Source organism: Lontra canadensis, unplaced genomic scaffold (genome assembly GCF_010015895.1).
Source record: "Lontra canadensis isolate GAN:19392208 unplaced genomic scaffold, GSC_riverotter_1.0 scaffold7, whole genome shotgun sequence".
Lineage (NCBI taxonomy): Eukaryota > Metazoa > Chordata > Mammalia > Carnivora > Mustelidae > Lontra > Lontra canadensis.
In genome coordinates this window covers 15,709,755-15,734,275 of record NW_022631001.1, presented here as the reverse complement: position 1 = coordinate 15,734,275, position 24,521 = coordinate 15,709,755, and the positions used below count along the sequence as shown (strand labels likewise).

General features: G+C 37.2%; 1 protein-coding gene across 24 annotated transcripts in view; it reads right to left on the bottom strand.

Moving 5' to 3' along the window:
• The window catches only part of DLG2 (discs large MAGUK scaffold protein 2), a 1,980,468-nt gene that overhangs the window by 387,581 nt on the left and 1,568,366 nt on the right, over positions 1-24,521 (bottom strand). The gene's annotated exons all lie outside the window — the stretch shown is intronic.

Here is a 24,521-nt window from a genome sequence, read left to right as displayed (position 1 = left end):
GAGACCGATGCAGGGCTTGATCCCAGGACCCTGGGATCATGATATGAGCCGAAAGCAGACGCTTAACTGACTGAGCCACCCAGGCATCCTGCCAATCTTAGAATTTAATGATATCTATATTTTGTTTTGGTTGCATGGTAATAAGACTGATTTCATAGATAACCAGTTGCAATAAAAATTATAATGTTTATCATTCATTGAGCTCTCATATAGCCTGAATCCCTTATCTAAATTTATTTGTTTACTTCTCTCAACCCTATGAGGTATACACCGTCCCATTAACAGGTGAAGAAACTAAGGTATGGAGAGGTTTAGAGACTTATCCTGAGTCATGTGGTAAATACTTGTCCTTGAGATAGCATCTAGACCCTCTGATTCTAGAGCCACTACTCTTAACCATCCTGTTATATCGTCTCTCAAAAGGTGGCAAGTTTTCAGATTTGTAAGAACGTGTTTTGCAATCTCAGAATACTCTTCAATCAGAGATAAAATTTCATTAGATATATACAAGAACAATCTAACCCTAAAAAGTAATGTTTTGTGGATTTCCTATGTGTTCAAATGTATCATAAAATATATGTAATTTTATTAATAAAATTTTATTAATTTCAGTGTGTAATTTTAGTTTGTAGTATTTAGTATCTTAGTTGTAATATTAGTTACATATATATATATATACACACACACACACACATATACATATATATGTATATATAGGCTATGAAGCTGTATATATACAAATATATGAATAAAGAGAAACCTGAGTCAGATGTTTACAGAACATTAGACACCTTCACACAACTCCACAATTTCTCAGCACATACTTCGGAAAACAATGACATTGTCACAGAGTCAAGAAGTAGGCTCCAGATTTTCATCCAGAACTCCAATCTTTATGGGCGAGAAGTGGTATCTCTCTTAATTGCATTTAGTTGTGACATGGATGACATTTATCTGAGGTTGAGGGAGCAGAATTTGGGCACCGTAGCTAAAAACTAGAGAACGTTGATCAAGTTAAGGATGGTGCCCTATGTTTCCCGGCATCCTTTATAGTGGCGAGCACTATATATGTTCCCTGAACATGGTTTGGTTGACAGTCGGAAAGCAGCGTAGCGTTCAGGAGCTGGTCCATGTAACCAGATGCCTAAGTTAAAATCCCAGCTCCACCACACGGACTAATGTGACCTCACTCAAGTGATCTACAGCTCTCTGCGGATCAGTTTCTCACCTGTGAGATCAGGATAGTAACAGTACTTTCTTCCTGGGATTGTTATAAGGATTCAGTGAATATAATGTTTAAAACAGTGTCTGTTAACATGGTAAAAGCTACATTAAGTTTTTGTTAATAAACTAATATGATTTAGCAGAATGTGTATTTTAACATATTTAGCACTGAATAAGAATTACTCAGATCATTTCTTTTATTTATATAGTCAATGCCACAAGATGTGTATTTGTGAGTATAATATAAATTTGGCGATCAATATCAGATTAAAATGTATTTTCTATTGTAAAAATATTACAAAATAATGAAAATCAAAATAAGAGAAAGTTAAAAAAGATCACATATAATCCCATTACCTTGTCTCAGATATCACAGAATTATCTAATTTTAATTATTGTAGCTGTCCTGTAGGCATGTACGAGTAGCCACATTTTATATATAAAAAATACAAAACACACAAAACCTAAATGACTTATTAGAAATCAACAGCTTGCAAATATGGAACTAGAACTCAAACTAAAGCCTATCTTGTTGCCAATGTGTGTACTTTCCATGCTATGCTATTGACTCTATGTCCACATGTCCGTCATACAGTTTTATACATACACAGACCATATATAGCTTTATATCCCACATTTGCTCATTATAATTTAAGCATTTTTATAGGGTCTCCATAATTATTATTTTGGTGTTATATAATGTTACTTCCTCTGAGATCTATTTTATTTAACTATTCTTTGTGGTTAGATATTTGGGTTAATACTACTGTTTTAATATTACAAACATGCTGCATGAACATATTGATATCAATTACTTTTTCTTTTTTTTTTTTTTTTTTTAAGATTTTATTTATTTATTTGAAACAGAGAGGGAGAGATCACAAGTAGGCAGAGAGCCAGGCATAGAGAGAGAGAGGAGAAAGCAGGCTCCCTGCTGAGCAGAGAGCCCGACGCGGGCCTCGATCCCAGGACCCTGAGATCATGACCTGAGCCGAAGGCAGAGGCTTTAACCCACTGAGCCACCCAGGCGCCCTCAATTACTTTTTCTTATTTGACAATCTCCTTTGACTATGTTCCCCAAATGGAAACATTCACCAGGTTCTTCATTTATGTTATTAATTACTTTTTAAAAGCTTTGTATCATTTTATTGCCTCTACTATATATATATATTCCATGTAATATATTTTTAAATATACATATATATATACACATACACATACCAATTTCACCACAATCTTATAGACACTAACAGTATAATTTAAAAAATTGATAATAGGTACAAAATGATACTTCCAATTTATAAGTATTTCCTCATTAGCGAAAATGACCATTTTTTTCTATATGCTTACTTGCTAATTGTATTTTTTGTTTAAACTGTTTAATTCTTTCTGTTACCATCTATATGGCACTGGTTTAGAAAGTACCAACAGTCTTTTTTGGGTAAAGATCAATGATTCCTGTTAACCAAGACGAATGAGTAGCTGGAATTCCTGATTGCCTCCTCACCTCTAGCTTAGCCCATACAATTAAAACAAAGAAATATTCAGCAATCTCTCTTTACTTATCACTACTTTAAACTAATTATTATTCTACCCGACATTATTCCAGTAATGTCCCTCTTAAGGTTTTAGTGACACTTAAATGTGGGAGACACCGTGAAGTGCTCACAGAATATGACTCCTTGTATATTATACGTGCAAAGTCAGCCAGTTTCTCCTGGTGTGTAAATTTTGAAGAAACAGAGCCTTTTACAGCATGTAATGACCCTCTTACTTTACTAAGACAAATACAGTGAAGTACTGGATAGTCAAGACCTACAGACACAAGGGGATTTTTGTTCTTCCCTGATAGTAATGTGTAAGCAGGACTTGAAGGGGGGACACTTGCAGCGGGTATTAGGAGCTACCAGATGGTGATAATAACTTGTATTTTTTAAGAACACCGAACATCTTCCACCTGGAACCGAGCAGGCCCATGCATTCCATATTATTGACTGCATAGACGGTGTGCAGCTAGTTGCACCATGACGAACAGATTACAGGTAACCACTGCTTGGCCCTTTCAGCTCCGCATGCACAGACCAGTCAGATGGAATTCTGAGAACTGTGGGAAGCAGCAGCATGGGAGGAAGGCTCCGCTAAAACGTCAAGCTTTTAACATTGCAGAGCCAAGTGCTCAGAATATCCTTGTCTTAAAAAAGAACTCTTATCAAAAATGGCCATCATTCTCCTCCTATCATTTTTCTAAGACACAATTGAATCTATTCTGTAAAGCATTCTAGGATATGCCCTCCACCACCCCAGCGCTGCTGACATGCTGCTCTGTGCAGCACTATCCCATGTCTTCCACACATCCAAAATAGCACCCAAGACTGAGAATCACCACCATTCATTTACATGCCTATTGTTCTTATTGTCGTTTTTTTCCCACTAAGTGACGCCTGTTTTCAGAGCAAGGAGTGCGGCTTATCCATTTGGACATTCTCAGCTCAGGGCTGACCACAGAACATGTTTCATAAATGCCCTTTTGAAGCATGAAAACCATGGTCTGAGTTCTAACTATCTGCAAGGCCCTATGCCCCATCTCTTTTAAACTTTGTGACAACATCGAGAGCGAACCATTATGCCCATTTTTGAAGGAAATTAAGGACCAAGGTCTCACAGCTAGTAGGTAGCAAGAGTAGGACCCATGTTTGCTGGCTCTAAAGTACTTGTTCCTCCAAGACAAATCATGTTGCCTTACAGAAAAGTGAAAGCAAAGCTCTGTGATTAGTTCAGATAGAGGATCCCAAACATTTTGTTAGGAAATGCTGAATCTGACAGTTTTGTTTTGCATAAAACAGCACCCATTATATTCACCATATCTGTCCAACTTGCATGTCAGTGGCTTCTGAAGGTCATTTTTTTTTAAATGAAGGTAATTTAAAAGAGGGCCTTCTCTCTCCTACCCACACCACCTTAATAACGAGCCCTGGACACATATGAGCATTTGAGTGACGGTGAATGTGAGTGAGTGGGATGAGAAGGTCAGCAGAATGTCACAGCAATGACACTGGGGATGACGTCCCATCACGTGGTAGAAATCCTGTGGCTCCTTCTGTACTTAGGCAGCTTGGCTGAAGTGGCAAATCAGGCAACTGTGGAGGTCCATTTTACCAAGACCTTTTCAGGTTTAGAGAGAGGTAATAGCCCTATTCCCTTTCTAAAAATCATGCTGTCATTGACTAAAACTGAGCCAGAGAACAGTGGAATCACTTTTCCAGGAACTCTCTGATTTTCCAAGTAAATGACTCTGGTTATTGCCCAAGAAAATGACATCTGCATGGTGCTGAAAGATGCAATCCTATTGCTGTGAGAAATTAAAATTTTGTTGAGCATCTGATTTGAAGCTGTTTTATTACACATGCAACACAAAGGACCTAGATGGTGATGATAAATGGCTTTTTAATTTTCTCCAACTCTACAGCAGTAAGAGACAGGATAACTGGTCTTTACAAAATGTTGTAGTGTTAAAACTATGTAATTTTATGGAGAACACAAAAAGATTTTTGGGTCTTTTAATAACAAGGCGATAACAGTGAAATTTAATGTGCCTTGTAAAGTCCCATCCAAGTAAAATACCTCCTGGTATGTTTTCATTATTCTATTTCATTTTTTAACCCACATTTCTGAATAACTTTCATGTCTCCTTGTCATTTATAACTCTTCACGTTCTCTTGAACACCTGTATCTATCTTTTATCTGATCTCTCTTATTATTTATTTCTTCTCTTTTTCTACTTTCCTTGTCTTTGTAGACGTGCATTAAGTTGCCATTCTTAAAAAGAAGAGTGTATATCTTCTTGGGTATCCAACCAGTACTTCAAATGCAGCATAGCCAAAACTGTTACCTTCCCACATGAAGCTGGGTATCTCTCCTATTGCTTTACTGATACTTAACATGAATTGTCTCATATAATTATTTATATCTCCTGGTCACATCTAACAAATGTTCATTGGGCATTTACTATGTACCAGGGATCATGTTAGGTGCTTGGGATGACTCTTTGATTCCTTAATGGTGTAGTACTCAATAAATACTTGATAATAGAATCAGTAAAATCAAATAAACCACATGGGATCTTTTCATATAGATAACATTTTTCAATATCAATCTCTAGGTATATTTGGTAGACAAACCATCTAAGCTGGATCTGGAAGGATATATATATATATATATTTTTTTTTAAAGATTTTATTTATTTATTTGACAGACAGAGATCGTAAGTAGGCAGAGAGGAAGGCAGAGAGAGAGGGAGGGAAGCATGCTCCCTGCTGAGCAGAGAGCCTGATGCGGGGCTCGATCCCAGGACCCTGGTATCATGACCTGAGCCAAAGGCAGAGGCTTTAACCCACTGAGCCACCCAGGCTCCCCTGTATATATATATTTTAAACGGTGTGGAAGGGAAAGATGACTTTCTGAGAAGCTAGAAGAGTATGATCAAAATCATGGAGGATTGAAAGTACATGTTGTGTTCTGGAAACCTTGAGGGTTTGGCCTGGCCAGAGCAGACTAGGCAGGGATGAGATCAGGAGACTGACTTGGGGTGGGTCAAGGGAGGCAGTGAATACCATGCCAAGAGGTCTGGACTTTATCTTGATGGCAATGGTGAACTCTCTAAAGTTGGGGACCAATACGGTGCTATCTATGATTCAGAAGGGTAAACCTAAAAATACTCTGAAAAGTGGAAGGAAGAGGAGCGAATCTACAAGCGGGGAGACGAGTGGAAATCATCATGAGAAAGAAAGTTAATAAATGCCTAAACTTGGACAATGACACTAGGAATGTAACCGAGTTTCATTTTATACAAGCTTAGCTGAATGTACCTATTATACATGTGGGAAACGCGATCTACAGTGGAACAGCTATACCTCTTGAAAAGTTCTTTCTCTTGGTGCGATACTGATATGGCCACAGTAGCCATGGAAGGACAGATATTCTTGCAACTTCTATTCTTTCTAATAAACATTCTTAACGCTCTGACTCTTTATTAGATGGTATTAAGATTCCTAGCTATCTTTTTTCTATACTCTAACATTTAAAAATTAATTAACTAATTAATTAAAGATTTTATATTTATTTATTTGTCAGAGAGAGAGAGAGAGACCATAAACCAGTGGAATGGTAGGCAGAGGGAAAAGCAGGCTCCCCACTAAGCAGGGAGCCTGATGTGGGACTCCATCCCAGGACCCTGGTATCATGACCTGAGCTGAAGCACCTGCCTTCAGCTAGATGCTTAACCAACTGAGCCACGCAGGCATACATATGTTTACTTTTTTAAAGGTTTATTTATTTATTTAAGAGAGAAAGAGAGAGAGAGAGAGAAAGAGAGTATGAGCAGGGGGAGTGGCAAAGTGAGAGGGAGAGAGGGGGAAGAAGGGAAAAAAGAGAGAGAGAGTAAGAGAAAAGTGGACTCCCTGCTGAGCACATAGCCTGGCATAGGCTGACATAGCCTGATGCAGGACTCCATCTCATGACCTTTAGATCATGACCTGAGCTGAAATCAAAAGTCAGATGCTTAACCAGCTGAGCCACCCAGGCACTCTTTTTTTTTTTTTTTTCTTTAAGATTTTATTTTTAAATAAGCTCAACACCCAATGTGGGACTCAAACCCACAACCCCAAGATCAAGAGTCATACACTCTACAGACTGAGCCAGCCAGGCACCCCATTTTTCTTCTGATTTTTACTTGAATTATAGAACCCAGAAATGAATTCAGAGATCCAGATATGTTCAAACCAGGGCTGAGTGCCAGGAGATGCTAACTTTCCTCCACCTGTATTCCATATTCCTTCCAGAGGAGCCCAAGATAACACAGAATTTTAAAGTTTGCTTAACTGTATCGTTAAATTTAAGGTTAAGCTAACATCTCATATATTTTTGACATCAAATGATTTGAAATCAATTTTATCGTGTACTTGTACATGGGGCTTTGGAAACTCAAGATAGTTAATTAATATCTACCATCATCAAATTTAGTGGTATTAATTTTGATCTAGTTTTATAGCTGAGCTAACATTAGGTCATCAATTCAACTGAATAAATATGTATTGAGTATCTAAGATGTACTAGCCATTAGAGAACTTCACCTTTTCATGTAGTTTTATATCATCCCCAAATATGATAAAATGTCTTTTACATTTTCATGCCAATTATTAATTATAATAAGAGACAAGGACCATGCATTCTTAGCAAATCATCACTGGTCCTCCTCCAGTTTAACTGTTCAGTCCACAAGTTTTACTACTGAGCTCTCTCTATATTTTATTTTATTTTATTTATCTGTCAGAGAGAGAGAGAGCACAAGCAGGGGGAAGAGCAGGAAGAGGGAGAAGCAGGATCCCCGCTGAGCAAGGAGCCCAATGCAGGACTCGATCCCAGAACCCTAAGATCATGACCTAAGCCAAAGGTAGACACTCAACTAAATGAGTCACCCAGGTGTCCCAACTATTGAGCTCTCTTAATCAACATCTTTTTATAGATTAACGAGTCCTCTTCATCCCCAGAGACAAGCTGACCAATGTTCATTGCAACTGGAATGCTCATGGCCCATATATTCTCATTCTTCCCATATGACTTGTATGTTTACTAAGATTCAGTTGTAACTGTTCTCATATCTGTTTATTCTTATTATACTCATTTTATACTCATGTAATTTAAATATACACACTCATTAAATGTGAGTGTGTAAAAAGAATTGTTTCTATCAACAATAAGTTTACTGATGTAGAAAGTCTTACTAATGATATGCAGTTCAAAACATCAAAGCTTTTGCACAGCAAATGAAATAAAACAATGAAGGCAATCTCATAAATGAGAGAAAATATCTGCAAATGATAAATCTTATAAGGGTTAATATCCAAAAGATATAAAGAACTTATACAACTCAACACATAAAAAACAAATAATCCAATTAAAAATGGTCAGGTCTTCTTTTCCAAGAAGAAATACAGATGGCCAACAGACACATAAAGAGATGTTCAATGTCATTAATCATCAGGGAAATGCAAATGAAAACCATAATGAGGTATTACTGTACACCTGTCAGAATGGTTAAAATAAAAAAAAAACACAAGAAATGACAAATGTTGGCATAAAAATGCAGAGAAAAAGGAACCCTCATGCACTGTAGGTGGGAATATGAACTGGTAGAAAACAGTATGGAGGTTCTTAAAAAATTAAAAATAGAAGTACCATTTGGTTCACTAATTCTACTACTGGGTATTTACCTAAAGAAAATGAAAACACTCATTCGAAAAGATATATGCACCCCTATTTTATTGCAGCATTATTTACAACAGCTAAGATATGGAAATGACCCAAGCGTCCATTAATAGATGAATGGATAAACATGGGGTAGATGTACACACACCACATACACATACACAAACTTATATAGTCAGCCTTTAAAAATGAGAATTTGCAATTTGCAGAGATACAGATGGACTAGAGGATATAATGCTTAGTGAAATAAATCAGAGGAAGACAGTACCATATGATTTCATTCATATGTGGAATTTAAGAAACAAAAGGAATGAATAAGCACAAAAAATGAATAAGCACAGAAAAGCACAAAAATGAATAAGCACAAAAAAAATAAGCACAAAAGTAGACTCTTAAATACAGAGAATGAACTGGTGATTGCCAAACAGAAGGTAGTTGGGGGGGGGCGGGGATATGGGTGCTTAAGTACACTTATCTGATGAGTACTGAAAAATGTGTAGCATTGTTGAATCATTATATTGTATACCTGAAAATAATATAATGCTCTATGTTAACTATACTTCAATAAAAAAAATTTAAAAATTTAAAAAGACACGTCAGTTATTAAAAAAATTACTGATCTAGAAAGACATAATAATTATATGTAGTTCAAAACATTGCTGCCAAATAAGGTGTGAGACAGACAATTATAAAAGTCAGAAAATAATTATAAAATGATGTAGTGTACTTTTGATTTTGACTCTAATTTAAAGAAATCTAAATTGAAAGGCATGGATAATGAATTAAGGCTGTGCTTTATGCAAGAAAAATGAAGTAGAACTTCATAAAAAATGGACGCCAGATGTTTGGCCTTCCTAATCAACTTGGTATACCAAACTTTTTAAAGCAATTAATGGACAATTTAGATGCTAGAAAATGACATCATAAAAAGTGTGGCCAGAGGTTGATGATAGTAGAGAAAATCTTGACCCTCATATTTTCAAAAATCTGATAAGTGATATCAGACAAATTAAGAGTACTGAGGATTTATAGAAAGATACTGTATAACTCTGGACTAATGAAGATGATCTGTTGAAAACTAAAATTATGGGCAGTGAAGAAAGCATGCATTCTGGGGTAAACATCTAAATATGAAAAAAATGTGGATCAAATTCAGGGCACCAAATTTCTTATGCCATAGTCAAAGATGTTAGAAATGTGGTTTTACTTAATGGTGAACAGCTTCAATCAAGTCATTAATAACATGGCAACTCAAAAAAAAAAATTAGAGGAAGTGTATTAGGAGAAATTCTACTACTTTTTAAAAATACCACTAAACCACTGATTTGACTGTGCCACTGTATAGTTATATGTTTAAAATTTAAGTTGAGGGGCACCTAGCTGGCTCAGGTGGTTAAGCCACAAGATCTTGATATTGGCTCATGATCTCGGGGTTGTGAAATTGAGCCCTGCCTTGGGCTCCATGCTGGGCATGGAGCATGTTTAAGATTCTCTCTCTCTCCCTCTGCGGCTTCCACCCACCCTTACCCCCATTCATGTGATCATGTATGCTCTCTCTAAAATTAAAAAAAAATTAAGGTGAAATAATGACAACATATAAGTATCTTTTCTTTTTCCTTCCAAATGATGACAGTTGTGTCCAAACGTTTAACTAACAAACCAATAACCAGGATTGGATGTGTGGGTGATGAGAATTTCTATCTTATGAATGCCTAATAGGATTATCACCTAGATTTTAGTTTTTTCCTTATCCTTAAAGAATATCATGGGAGGGGCACCTGTGAGGCTCAATGGGTTAAAGCCTCTGCCTTCGGCTCAGGTCATGATCCCAGGGTCCTGGGATGGAGCCCGGCATCAGGCTCTCTGCTCGGCGGGGAGCCTGCTTCCTTCCTCTCTCTGTGCCTCTCTGCCTACTTGTGATCTTTGTCTGTCAAATAAATAAATAAAATCTTAAAAAAAAAAAAAAGAATATCATGGGAGACCTCACAGTCTTCTTATAGGGGAGACCTAGAGAGGTTATAATGCATGACCAGAATGGTTAAGGTGAGAGCAGAACGCAGATCCAATTCCTAGCCCATGGTTTTCTCTGTCTTGTGACACTGAGACTTCGTCATATGCTTCTCTGTGACAGAAGTTCAATAATAAATACGACTTGCCCAGACACTGGCCAGTCTCAAACTCCTGGTCATCATTGTCAAGCAGTGTAAGACTCTGAAGGTATACTTCAAATGCTGATCTTAGTATTTTCCCCTCAGGACTGAACCCGTATATGCCTGGTCTCAGAGCCTGAAACATCAGAAGCAAAACGTAGTATTTTAATACAGCGGGCATATTGCTGTCTTTATTCATTTGGGTTTTGAAGGGCAGACTGCACATCACTCTTGTTAGCTACTATAGTATGCAAGTTGCATCTCAGGAGGTAATGTAAGAACGTGTATCAAAAGCTCCCTTCCACACAGACTATTCTTCACAAGGAAAGTAAAAAATTGGACCTATAAGAACTTAAATCAAGTCTCAGCTAGTTCCACCAACACAGCAAGTTCAAAAAGGAAAACGGATTTTAATGTGGAATTTTACATAAAATGTGGCCAAGGACAACAAAATGCACCAACAATTAGAGAACCTGGAATGGGAAGATTTTTGTATACCTGTTGGGATTTCAGACATTAGTTCATATGACCCTGAGTATCCCTTTATTTCATACACAAAACATATTTTTCAGGAAATTTTTTCACATTCTTTTTATTCGTTGACAATATCTAGGAAGCAGAGTTGTATGGAAAAAAGAACAGAAGCCTAGAAGGCAGAAATGTGGGTTTTCCCACTGTGCTCCTAAGGAGAGCTCAAAGGCCTTAGATAAGTCCTCTCACTTGCCTTGTTTTGATTTTTTTCCTCAGTTTGAGGAGGAAACAATTGTTCCTGGTCTCCCTATCTACTTTATGGGACACTGATGGGAAACAGTATGTTATGGGGAAAGGAGCATGAGCTCCAGAGCTGATGGTCTTGGGTTAGGGATTTATCCTTTTCTTAGGTTCTCGACAATCTTAAAACCCAAACTCTCCTATTGATGTTTCTGTCATCAGTATAATGTATATATAGGGCCTTCTCACAGATGGCTCTAGGGAGAAAATGGAGCAATATATGTGAAATAAATTTTGTAAAGTGTGAAGCATGGGGAATAGTAAATGGAAATTACTTTCCAGGGAGGCAGTGTCATTTGGTCATAAGGAGTCTAAAACTCGTGACCTGAACTTGAACTAACCAAGGGCCTAAGGAAGGAAAATAAGGCTAGAGCTAAGAAACATCGAGGAAATGGGATCTATAGGATTTGACAGTTGCGTGTAGTGGGTGAATGAGGAGTCTAGGACAGCTTTCATGTATCAGGTTGGGGTTGTCGGATCAATGCTGGTACTTCATACTGAAAAAGTAGTATGGGAATAACAGATTTGGGGGGAATATAATTATTTTAATGTTGTATGTGGTGAGTTTGGGGAACCTGTGTGCCATCAAGGTAGAGACATTTCATAAGATAGGTAGACATTAGAGTTTGAGCTTAGTAGACAGTTCCATTGTAAAGAAGTACATTTTGGAGTCAACATTTGAAGTACATTTGAAGCCATGGATATTCCTACAAACACTGTGATAAAAAAGACTGAAAGTTTGGGAGACCTGCAGAAAATCAACATTGTGACACATGTAGAGAAAGAGAAAGCTGGAAAGAAGACTAGGAAGAAGTGAGTTGAGAAGCAGGAGAAAACCAAGAGAATATGAGCTAATGGCAGCTAAGAATGCGAGCAGGGAGACAGTTTTAAAAAGGAGAGTTTGGTTGATAGTGGGAAAAACCTTACAAAGCTTAAATATGAAACAAGGGAAACTGGTTCCTGGAGTTTGGATTATATTCTGCAGGCAAAGAAGAGGTCATGAGAAAATTTAAGTAATATTAAAATATAGTCACTTTTGCAGTTTAGAAAGAGCCCTCTGTAATCCCCAGGTATATCAAACAGCTGGAGAAGGGTCAGAAACAGCCTAGAGCTTTAAGAGGAAGCTGCTCTTAAGAAGACAAGTATGAATACCAAAGCTTCCCCATAATGGCCACCACAGAGAAGTCATCGCCATCAATATACTAACAAGTGGAATGTAAAAGTAAAAGGCTAATTGCTAATTGTTCATTTCCCTCCTTTCTTCACACTCTTCATGTGCCTCCTTCTCTGGTATCCTCCCTTGGTGGAATATGCTCAAGGTAGCTCCCTAAGCTGCTACTCATTACCAGAACTAAAAATCTGGACCTAAAACCCAACACGAAAAAGTACAGTGCTTTCTAAGTCCTTTAGTGTAGACTTTTAATTTGGTCCAGTGAGGTGAAACTAGGTGCCAGCAGCAAACTCTGTTTAAACAAATTCTTGTTTTCCTTGGGGATGAGTTTCACAACACGAAGCAATTTTTGTTTTGTTTTTTGTTTTGGTCTTTGTGGCTAGGAAAAGCTTGACAATGTGTAGCATTCATAGCCATTGGACAACCAATGTAAAGAAAATTCAAATGTAAAATATCAATCAAAACTCTAAAATGCTTTGTCTTTGAATCTTAATGACAAACTCCCAAATGAAGGAAATGTACTATTTATCCTCATTAACGAAAATGACTCTCTTAGTAACTAAATTGCAGCAAGTTACAATTCCTTGAAGATCCACGTGAGAGGATTTGAAAAGTTGTAAAGGAAAAGTTTTAAATGTAGGCTAGTTTTCTTCTTCACATTTCTTAACATTTGCAAAAAATTTAAAAAATAATCTCTTTTTAAGAAGCCAAAAGTTTTAGTATAGTGCAACATACTGGAAGGCCCAGACATGGATTTTTCATACCTCAATTTCCCAATCAACTTATCAGATAATACACGGTCATTAGCACCCACAAGATGCAAAGCACTGGGTGTGGTGCATAAACAATGAATCTTGGAACACTGACAAAATAAAATAATAAATTAAAAAAGTACTACGCCTCATGTAATGAAGAAAACAATAGAAGAAAACAATTTTCAAGTATTTATAATATAATCTTCAAGAAAGGACACTGATCTACTCATTTGATCATGCGAATTCATTTTCTCTCCGTTTTTAAATAAACAGCAGCATTCTCCACTGGTTGTTCATACAAAAATATAGGCATTTTCATTGTTTCTTCACTTGCAACTATCATACTCCACAACCAATTCATTAACAAGCTCTTTTCTACCAAAAATGACTCCCACCTCCCCAGTGCTGCCACCCTAATGGAAACATCACCTTCTCTTGTTGGGTGTTGCAACAGCCTTCTAACTGATTTTTCTCCTGTCCTTCTAATAACTACTTTTCATAGCAAACTGTGAGGAGACTGTTCTAAAGCATGAAATCAGATCATGTGGTTCCTCTGCTTACAGAAAACTTCCCAGAGACTTCCCTTCCAATGAAATAAAGTTTACAGTCACCTCCAGGTCTATAAGATACCTTTCAGGGCTCATTGCTTGCCACTCTGTCCATCATTTCCCAAGACCCAGCCATCCTGGCATTCTTCTTAGCTCAGATATCCTCACTAGTTCCTCTCTAAAGGCATCTACATTAACCTCTTGCTATGCCCCAGGTCTTCTCTTTCATTCAGGTTACCACTAGAAGGCAACCTCCCCAGAGGTCTACTCTGGACTTGCAACTAAAGACACTCATCTTGGGTGCCTGGGTGGCTCAGTGGGTTAAAGGCTCTGCCTTCGGCTCAGGTCATGATCTCAGGGTCCTGGGATCGAGTCCCGCATCGGGCTCTCTGCTTAGTGGGGAGCCTGCTTCCATCTCTCTTTCTCTCTGCCTGCGTCTCTGCCTACTTGTGATCTCTCTCTCTGTCAAATAAATAAATAAAATCTTTAAAAAAAAAGACACTCGTCTCTCATCCCTTCTTACACCACTTTATTTCTTTCATAGCACTTCTATTTGTCACTCACTGAAATTATCCATTTTTTGATCATTGTGTTCATTGACAGCCCTTCCTTTTAAGCGTATTGCTTCCATGAGTAGGATCAATGAGGGTACTCTATATGTGATATATATATGTGTATGTATGTGAGTGTGTCTGTGCGTACATGTCTATGAACTCACACCCAGCCTAGCTCTATTTGGATACGGTAAACTCATGAACTCATTCAGGATTCTTTAATGCCATGATTTAAATCAAAGGTCACTATCTTAATAACCACCTAATGCTGTGTATCTTGCTTTCTTAGACTTCTTCTTCTTCTTCTTTTTTTTTCCTGTCTTGGTTCTTTGAAATACTTAAGAACAACGTGTTGACTTTATTTTAAAGGGATCATCCAGTCAAACCCTGTTGGGGATGATTATGCTCCCCAATTTCATTTTATGTCTTATTGTGAGCATGTCATTGGTTTGTAAATGTGCCAGTTCCTTTCATATACCTTTGATTTTTATCAAAGCATAGCCTCACTCATTTGTACACTCATTCAACCAACATTTACTGTGCACCATACATGGGCCAGGCAACAACCCATAACACAGTTCACTTAATCTACCACTTCATATTTACTAAATTATTCTCCTTGTTGTACAGATAAATAAAATTGTTTACAAAATAAAAATGGCTGTTTTCCTAGCTAACTATAAGTTCCCTAAAGTCAGGAAACATGGTGAATTAACCACTGTACCCTCCTCATTCCATGCCAACTGGAATCCTTGTTACACTATTTCCACTGGGATCCTAAGCAAAAATATTCAACTATGTCAAGCAAAAACATTTGAGGTTGCATTTAATGACACCAAATAAATAAACCTGGGATTTTTCTATATATAGACCACCCCTGACAATTTTCACCCCTGAAAATATATATTTTCACCCCTGAAAATGTACTTTTTAGTAGACCATCTCAAATTCAAGAATATGGACAATGCACATAAGGAAGAAATCTATTACCACTTAGAGAACACAGTGGTAAATCTTAACTTTGGAATAAAGTAGGTAGTGGAGTTTAATATATGAAAATGATAGTAAAGGAATTCTAATCCGCTCCAAGACACTTATGCCTTATTGGAAACACTGAGTTGAAATGGCAGTCATGAAAGTTACAGAGATACAGGATTTAAGCAACCAGCCTTGGCAGGATTTACTGCTGTCCACAGTGAGCGCTGCTTACACAGTGCTGGAAGTCATCAATGCAGCTGCTCACACAATCCTAGAATCCTAATCTGCCCATATGGAGATGTTCACGAGGATTACAGTCAAATGCCATTTTAAAGTTAGTTTTTATAAATAATGGAATGGCTATATTTTCTTTGGTTAAAAAAGAAAAAATGAGAAAAAAATAATCTTACTCTATAAACAATATTATTACTACTGGTAGCTTTTCATGGATTAAGACATATTAAAAATACAAAAGTTAATCAGAAAAGGCAAATTTATAGACAGAAAATAGATTATCAGTTGTCTAGGGCTGGGGTGAGAATGGGAACTAATTATAAATGGGCATGAGGGATCTTACTGGGGACATGAAAACATTCTAAAACTGATTTATGCTATTGGTTACATGACTGGGTAAAATTATTAAAATTTATTGAATTGTATACTTGAAATGCATACACTTTATGATATATAAAAGAGATGCCATGAAATTGTGAAAAAAAATTAGGGCAAACTACAAAGCTTGAAAAGTATAGCTCAAGATTATTATTATTTTTTTAAAATGATGCATCATGAAGGACTTGTTGCGTTTTTTTTAAGCTCTAAATTTCTAAGACATTTACCAAATTTTTCATCTGGTCCCACACAAGCAGAAAACATTAACTTATATAGAAGGGAGGCCACCTGACAATGACATTCATGTTTAGTCATGCTTTCCTCTCTGACCTTAAATCAGAGAAGGCATCTACTTAGAGGTTTCATAAACCACAGACTGCTAGGGCTAAACGAAGTTCAGGATGATGGGACATCCGCCAGTACGTGGTGACTTTAGCTGTTGACATTTAGTTTATTCCTTATACTTGGACCACAGATGATTTACCACTATTGTATTTGGAACTTTATGCCATGGGAAGAGACTGACAAAGAAGCAAATGAAAAAACAAAACTACCAAAGCATAGATTTAAAGGGAAGGATGTAAACTGTCCTCAAGGAATAATGTTTTTGTTTTTCAATTATTTAACTACCTCTGATTATAAACTGATATTTAAGGGAAGCTACCAGGACCTGAACTGTGTTTTCCATAAAAAAAACACTTATACTTAAAATGTTAATTGTTGCATTAAACTTCTATTTGTTTGAGTCTCTACTCTCCAAATCAGCCTTTAAAAATTACTTGAATGTGAAATACTATTTATCATTAGAGAGAGCAAGAGAAATAACTTGTTTCTCCAGATTATCTTGGATATAGAGGCCAAATTATTCATTACATTGTTCACCAATTGATTTCTTTCAGAAATATACTGCATGCCTAGTATGTGCTGAGTACTCTTTAAGACCTAGAGGTAAAGCAGAGAATACAATTAAAAAAAAAAAATTCCCTTCCTCATTCAGCTTACTTTCACACAGTGGGAGTACACAGGAGGTCAAAAAACAAAATAGTAATGAAAATTGCTACTATTTATTTAGAACTCACTATGTCTAAGGCACTTTACTAAATTGCATATGTTATCTCATTTGATCCTCTTGAAGGCTGCTTTGCCAACATTCTGCAGAAGAAGAAACTGAGGCTCATAGAGGTAAATGCTTTCTCTCCAGCTACAGGAACTAGTAAGAGGTAAGATTCTCCTTCAGTCTCTCAAGGTTCAAGGTCTGCTTTTAACTACTATGAATATTGTGTATACAAAGGGCTTTGAGAAGGATCAGTAGTTGAAAGATGACTGCCCTCAGAATTTGCAGATGTTTAAGTACTCTTTAGGAATTAGAAGAAATAGTGGAGATTTGTGCTTAGATTTGGAAATCTCTGGTGGAATTATAATCACATACTGTAAATTATATATGTTTATATATTTATATTCATTTATAAATATATTTGTATACATACCTCTCTACATAACACATGTATACATGTATACATATACACTGCATGTATTTAAATATAAAAATCTTTTACTTTCATGAAAATATAAATATCTATCTTCTCAAGAAAGCTATACATGCATGGTTTTGTCAGGATATAGGGCTTCAGTTAAGATTTTGTACCTAAAATGGTAAACCATGATTTTGTTTTATGTAGACTCATAAAGTCATAATGATGTTCTGTGTCATCCATTATAAGCCTACTGATGATGGTGAATTTTTCTTCTAAAAATTTTCAGGAACTTGTACTAACACTGACCAAATGAAATGAAGGACAGTCTTGTTCTCTTTTCATTTTTTTTTCTCACTACTACTTTCCATAAGATACAGTTTTAAAAAATAAATTTCACAGGCAAGAGTATTTTTTCCAATAATCAACTTCAATTTTCTCTGACCTAATTTTCTCCAATTACTTCTACATTCTTATAATATTTTCTTTCCTTTATGTTAACACCTCTGAAATATTTGCAGACTAATAACAAGATCCTATCAATTTTGCTAATTCATCTACCAACTTATTTCATCTCTCTCTATATGTCAGAAGATACATGATTATAGTACAATATGGATAGTATAGTCTAAATTTTTAACAACCTTACCAAGTCTCATAAGTACATGAGAGAGCATTCTGTTCTGATAGATGAGGATTAAACAGCACTCCCATTGCCAATTGTTAGATGGTTGAATTTATGCACCGAGGGGAGTGTTTTTTTATATGTAACGAATGAGGTTACATTCTAGTTGAATCATTTGATAAAGGATTGCCAAATGTAATAATTTTTGAATATATGGTTGACTCTTATTGCCAGCTCTGGGTCAGGAAAAACTGTCAGCCAAGGCACATCCATCACGCCTCAGACTTTCCTCGGGAAATTTATACTCCTATCTGGAGTCACCAGTTTCACTTCCTAAAAAGTGACTGTTCTGGTGCTAGTTAGTGCTGTTGGCTCTTGTCTCAGGCACTGTCCCAGCCTCCTATTCTCCCAGGCTGGAGAAGCTCAGTTGTGCTGTCTTCCTTTCTCCCCATCATTTCCTGAGTTATGAATTGATACTGTTTCTACATCTAGAATATTTACACTGGTCAGAGTACACCTGCTATCATCGTAGTGTAGCACAGTACAAAGTCAGAAGACTGGGGTGTGACCGAGGCTCCACCACTGAAAAGCTGAGTTACCTTGGTAAGTCCACCTAAGTCTCAGTGTCTTTATCCATAAAATGGGAATAAGAGTGCTTCACAGAATTTTGTGACATCAAAGGCTATTTATGTAGAATATATTATGCAGGATATGGTAAGGACTCAACTAATAGCTAAATATTATTATTTTCACACTATTGAGTAACTTCCCACTCTAAAGTTTTTCTCTCCAATTCATTCTTTGAGCCTCTATCAGAGTAATTTTTCACAACACAAATTCAATGATGTAATTTAAAAATTAGCCCCTTTAAGTCCCATCTTCTTCTGCATATTCTATGATATATTAACTCTGGGCTACTCACCATTTATCAAACATACCATGTTCTTTCATGTCGCTAGACATTTATATATGGTCCCCTTCATCCTAGAATGTATTCCTCTCACCTCATATATTTTGCCATAGGTATTACCTTCAATCTGTACTACCTACCATAAATCACCTGCCTGAATTAGAAAATAAAATTCTAAAAGATTCACTTAATAGTAAGCCTGTAATGAATCAAGAATGTTATTAGATATAAAAACTGATCTTGGGATACATTAAGAGAAACAGAGACAAAATGGACTATTCAATTTGAAAAGAACCAGGATAAGTGTTTTTAAAACATGCCACACGAGGAGCTGTAGAAGGCACTAGCAATGTTTAACCTGGCAAAGAGAAGGCTCTGAACAACTCAAAAACCTGTGTAATGGCCTCATTTGGAATGGGCAGTGCACTTCTGCTGAGTGGCCCCAAGGGTAGCACTGAAGCTAACAGGCAAGGTTATGAAGAATCAAAGAGGAAGGGCATTCCAAAGAAGCCCTTTCTAGGGGTGCCTGGGTAGCTCAGTCGTTCAGCAACTGCCTTCAGCTCAGGTCATAATCCTGGAGTCCTGGGATCGAGTCCCGGGATCAAGTCCTGCATCAGGCTCCCTGCTCAGTAGGGAGTCTGTTTCTCCCTCTGACTCTCCCCCCTTCATGGTATCTCTTTTATTCCCTCTCAAACAGATAAATAAAAACTTTAAATGACAACAACAAAACAAAGAAGCCCTTTCTAATCACCAGGAGTATTGGAAGGCAGATTGGACTGCATGAAGTGATCAAGTTTCCTGTCCCTGAGGATAACAAAAAAGGCCTTGGGGGACTAGAAGAAGACACTAAAGAAGGCGTTAGAGTGCCAAATAGGTAATACACAAGATGAGATGAGAGGCTATGACTCAAGGGCCACACCGTCATGAGTCTTTTCCATGCCTTCCCAGGATGCTTCATACACATTTCTACTCTCCACTGCAGTTGTTACACCTGTCCTAGCACTTTCCACACAGCAAACTATATCTCTACTTCACCCACTGTCATGCGAGCTGTTTCTGGGTGGGAAATGTGCCATCAACTTCTTAGCCCTCACAGTGCCAACCCAGCTTCTTTAACACAGAAGATACTTAATAATGGAAATTGATTTAATTTTATGTCCATGGGAAATTCATTCATCTTTTTAATGAGTTTCGTTAGTGGTAAACAAGAATTTCAAATTTGATGATCTAGCATTCTAACTAATGCTATATAATAATCTTTCTAATAGTTAAAAACACAAAGATTACTATCTAATAATTAAAAATGTGAATACCTATCTAAAAAATGATTTTTGAAATGCACTGGAAAAAGCCCACTGAGTCCATTTTAAATGGAAAATATTTGAAAGCTGGAGATGCACAAGCTTCATGTAATGTAATACTCTTGTCCCTGACCCCCTCTCTGGCTAAGAATTGCATAGGAGAAAGTTGTCATGGTTTTATAAATAGTATTCATTGATTCTCAGTCTTAGAAAATGTTTTTGGTAGAAGTAAAATTCACTTTATGTACATATTGAACATTTTATTGACACAGATTGTAAATCTTTACAATCAGGCTGAAGATGTTCCATTACTAGCATCATCCCTTATTGGAAACTGCAAGCTTAGGCCAACTGGCAGTGTCAGTTTCCAGCCTTTTCAAATACTTCCTGTCATCTATATTGTCACGTCAGCACAGAAATGTATTTGCTTTACATTTTCAACCATTCCGTCTCTTAAAATAAATGTTCCTTGATAACTGCCAACACTTTGAAGCAAATTCAACTTCCTTCATTAGGAGAATAAATAAATTATTATGGATCATATTATTGATTGATCATATTGATTGTGTAATCGCTAAACATTAGTGTTACAAACATGATACAGCAGTTTAAAAAAATGCTTATTATGTAAAAAATGAAGTAACAGACATAAAATTGTGTGAATACTTGTAAGTTCAACAGTCGTCAGAATGATTTTATAAAATATCAGATCTGGGGCCCCTGGGTGGCTCAGCTGGTTAAGCATCCGACTCTTAATTTTGGCTTGGGTCATGATCTTGGGGTTGTGAGTTCAAGCCCGGTGTCAGGCTTTGCACTGAGTATGGAGCCTACGTAGGATTCTCTTTCTCCCTCTCCCTCTTCACCACTACCACCCCCCTCCACTGGGTGCACATATGTTCTCTCTCTCTCTCTAGAAAGAAAAAAAAATCAGATATGAGTACATGATTTTTTTTTAAAGATTTTATTTATCTGAGAGAGAGAGAGAGAGAGAGAGAGCACAAGGAAGAAGGGAAAGGGAGAGAGAGAAACAGACTCCCACTGAGCAGGGAGCCCAATGTGGGGCTCAATTCTAAGACCCTGAGATCATGCCCTGAGCCCAAGGGAGACATTTAACCAACTGAGCTACCCAGGCACCCCTGATGACATAATTCTTGGGAGACAATTCTTCGCTGATATTTGGGCTACAACTCTTATTATGAGTAATAATATCTCTTACCCATGAGTCTCACATTTTCTGTCAGTATCAATGATGATGCAGCAGTATCCATAATCTAATTGGTTAGATATCAAATAAAGAAAAAAAAATCTCAGATCTTTCACATTTTTTGACATTTACTCTCTTGCTTAAATCTGTGTAACCTCTTGTAGTGGTATCCCATTGCATTTAGGATAAAATTGCTAGTAATAACATCATCAACAACAACAACAATGGCTAATACTCAATGGGTGCCAAATATTTTACTAAGTGTGTTACATGCAAAATCTTTACAACAATGCTAAGGGGTAAATATTACCCTTTAATAATGGAAATCTTGTTATTACTACTTAATATGTGAAGAAACTGATATGCAGCTTCATCTGTTCAGAAGAACCAAGTGTTGGGGGGGGTGCCTGGGTGGCTCAGTGGGTTAAGCCTCTGCCTTCGGCTCAGGTCATGATCCCAGCGTCCTGGGATGGAGCCCTGCATCTGGCTCTCTGCTCTGCAGGGAGCCTGCTTCCTCCTCTCTCTCTCTCTGCCTGCCTCTCTGCCTACTTGTTTATTTGTACAATTTCTTTTTCAATAAAACTTTTCCAGTGGGGGGGGGGGTAGAACCAAGGGGTCACCAATCACTCAAGTCTACCTAACGCAACTTCCTTTCTCGATCTAATTCTGACCCTTTGGATCTCTACTTAAATAGAACTTCTTTTAAAAAGGCTTACTTTTGGCCCTCCCTCCAGTCTTATTTCCTCATGGCACTCTGCTCTTTTCCTTTGTAGCACTCACCATTTATACTACTTGTATGCTATACCACCATTTACACTAAGTGTATGATTAATTAAGGGACCCTGTGATTGCTTATGTAGTATCTTCCATCTGACACATTCCCATGGACAGAGGGATGAGGTCTACTTTGTTCTCTTTTCTATGTTTTTCTAAGCTTTTCTATAACAGATGCCCAATGTATGTTCTGAATGAATGAATGAATGAGTGAATTGTATGTAATAAGGGGCTGCAAATAACCTAAAATTTAGCTTGCACAGCACTGATGTTATTATTTCTAAAACCGTGTAATGCAGCTATGTTACCTTTATTGTGATAATAATGAATTTGTAATGCTAGAATAAGTGAAACTCATGCACCCTGTACCCATGAGAAATTTCAGAGGCATTTTCAGACTCTTCAGGCAGAACTGCAGAAAGCACAGTGTAGAGTGGTTAATAAAGAATGTAGTAACAAGACATGTTTACCATGGACATTCCTGGTCATGTATACATTTTATGGACCACTTACTGAGAACTACATCATTTAGAATATTTTATCCTAATTGATTGTTAAGCACTTCTTCATTTAGTGAGTACTAAATGTCTTAAATGCCCCATTGAGCTCTCATTATCATCTTTTGAGGGGTTATTGTTTTTTTATGTTTTAATGGTCTAATTCACCTTTGCCATAAGCCATTTATTTGTACATTACCAACATTGTTATACAGCCGTATAATAGATGGGGTGGGCCAAATAACTTCTGATATGCAAATTTCTCTTTTAGAGAAGCAATTTTAATAAAATTATGTTGTTTTGGGGCACCTGGATGGCTCAGTGGGTTAAAGCCTCTGCCTTCGGCTCAGATCATGATCCCAGGGTCCTGGGATCAAGCCCCACGTCGGGCTCTCTGCTCAGCAGTGAGCCTGCTTCCTCCTCTCTCTCTCTCTGCCTGCTTCTCTGCCTACTTGTGATCTCTGTCTGTCAAATAAATAAATAAAATCTTTAAAAAAAAGTATGTTGTTTTACATTTTAAGAATTCACAAAATAGAAAGTGGAAATCGTTTCTCAAATAGCTGTATTTGGTTAGAAGTGAATTCATGTTTCCCAGTTGGTAATGGGAAGGTTGCTGTATTAGATGACAATGTTTGGTATCATGTACACAATTTGGGAGAGAGTGGAGTAGAGGAAAAATGCAATATAACTTCTTATAATATTATAGAGGGTGTGAGCCTCATAATAAAGGCTGAACATTCATTCATTCAAACATGTTATTGGCTTCTACTTTTGGAGAGAGTAGTGTGGTGTGGATAACACAAATGATAACAATAGCTTCCATGTATCAAGTGCTTATTATGTAGGCAATGCCAGGATCATTGCATACTGCTCCTCAATTGTCCAGATAGTCTTAGAGGGAGACATTATTTCCACCATTTCCCACACGAATCTCACTGAGGTTAAGAAACTTGCCCAACATCATTGAGTCAATGAGCAGAAATGTTGCAACAACAAAAGAGAAACCAAAACCAATGAAACCAAATCAAAACTAGCCTCAAAACCAAAGTTCCAGTTCAGTTTGGCTCCAAATTTTAACCCTTTGATAACTGCACTATTGGGATTTATCAGTCCTTTTTTCTTTTCTTCTTCTTCTTTTTTTTTTTTTTTTTAAGAGAGGGAGAGACAGAGAATACGCTTGTGCAGGGGGTGGGAAGAGGCTGAGGGAGAGAGAGAGAATCTTAATCGGCTCCATGCCCAGCGCAGAGCCTGACTCAGGGCCCAATCCCATGACCCTGAGCTCAGGACTCAAGCCAGAATCAAGAGTCAGACACTTAACCAACTGAGCCATCCAGGTGCCCCAGGGATTTATTACTCCTAAAGAGGTATTAAAGTCTAGTGGTGACATAAGATGAGCACACAAATAATAATGTGTACAAGGTAGAAAATGAAATGTGCAATAGCAGAGGTGCAAGGAAAATGCTATGAGATTGCCAGGAAGGAAGAGCCCATTTCCCTCAAGGTGTGTAGAGGAAGAACCAGAAAGGGCTATATAAAGGAGATGGCATATGAAGTTATCAGACTGTGATTTTAGATGTAGAGACTGTGAGAGAACATTTAACGTGGGAGAAACAGTTTCAGGAAGAAGGCATGAAAGATAGTAGGAGGATCATTCCAGAAAGGAAGTTAAAAATATAGCCATTCACCAAACACCTACTGCATCCCAGACACTT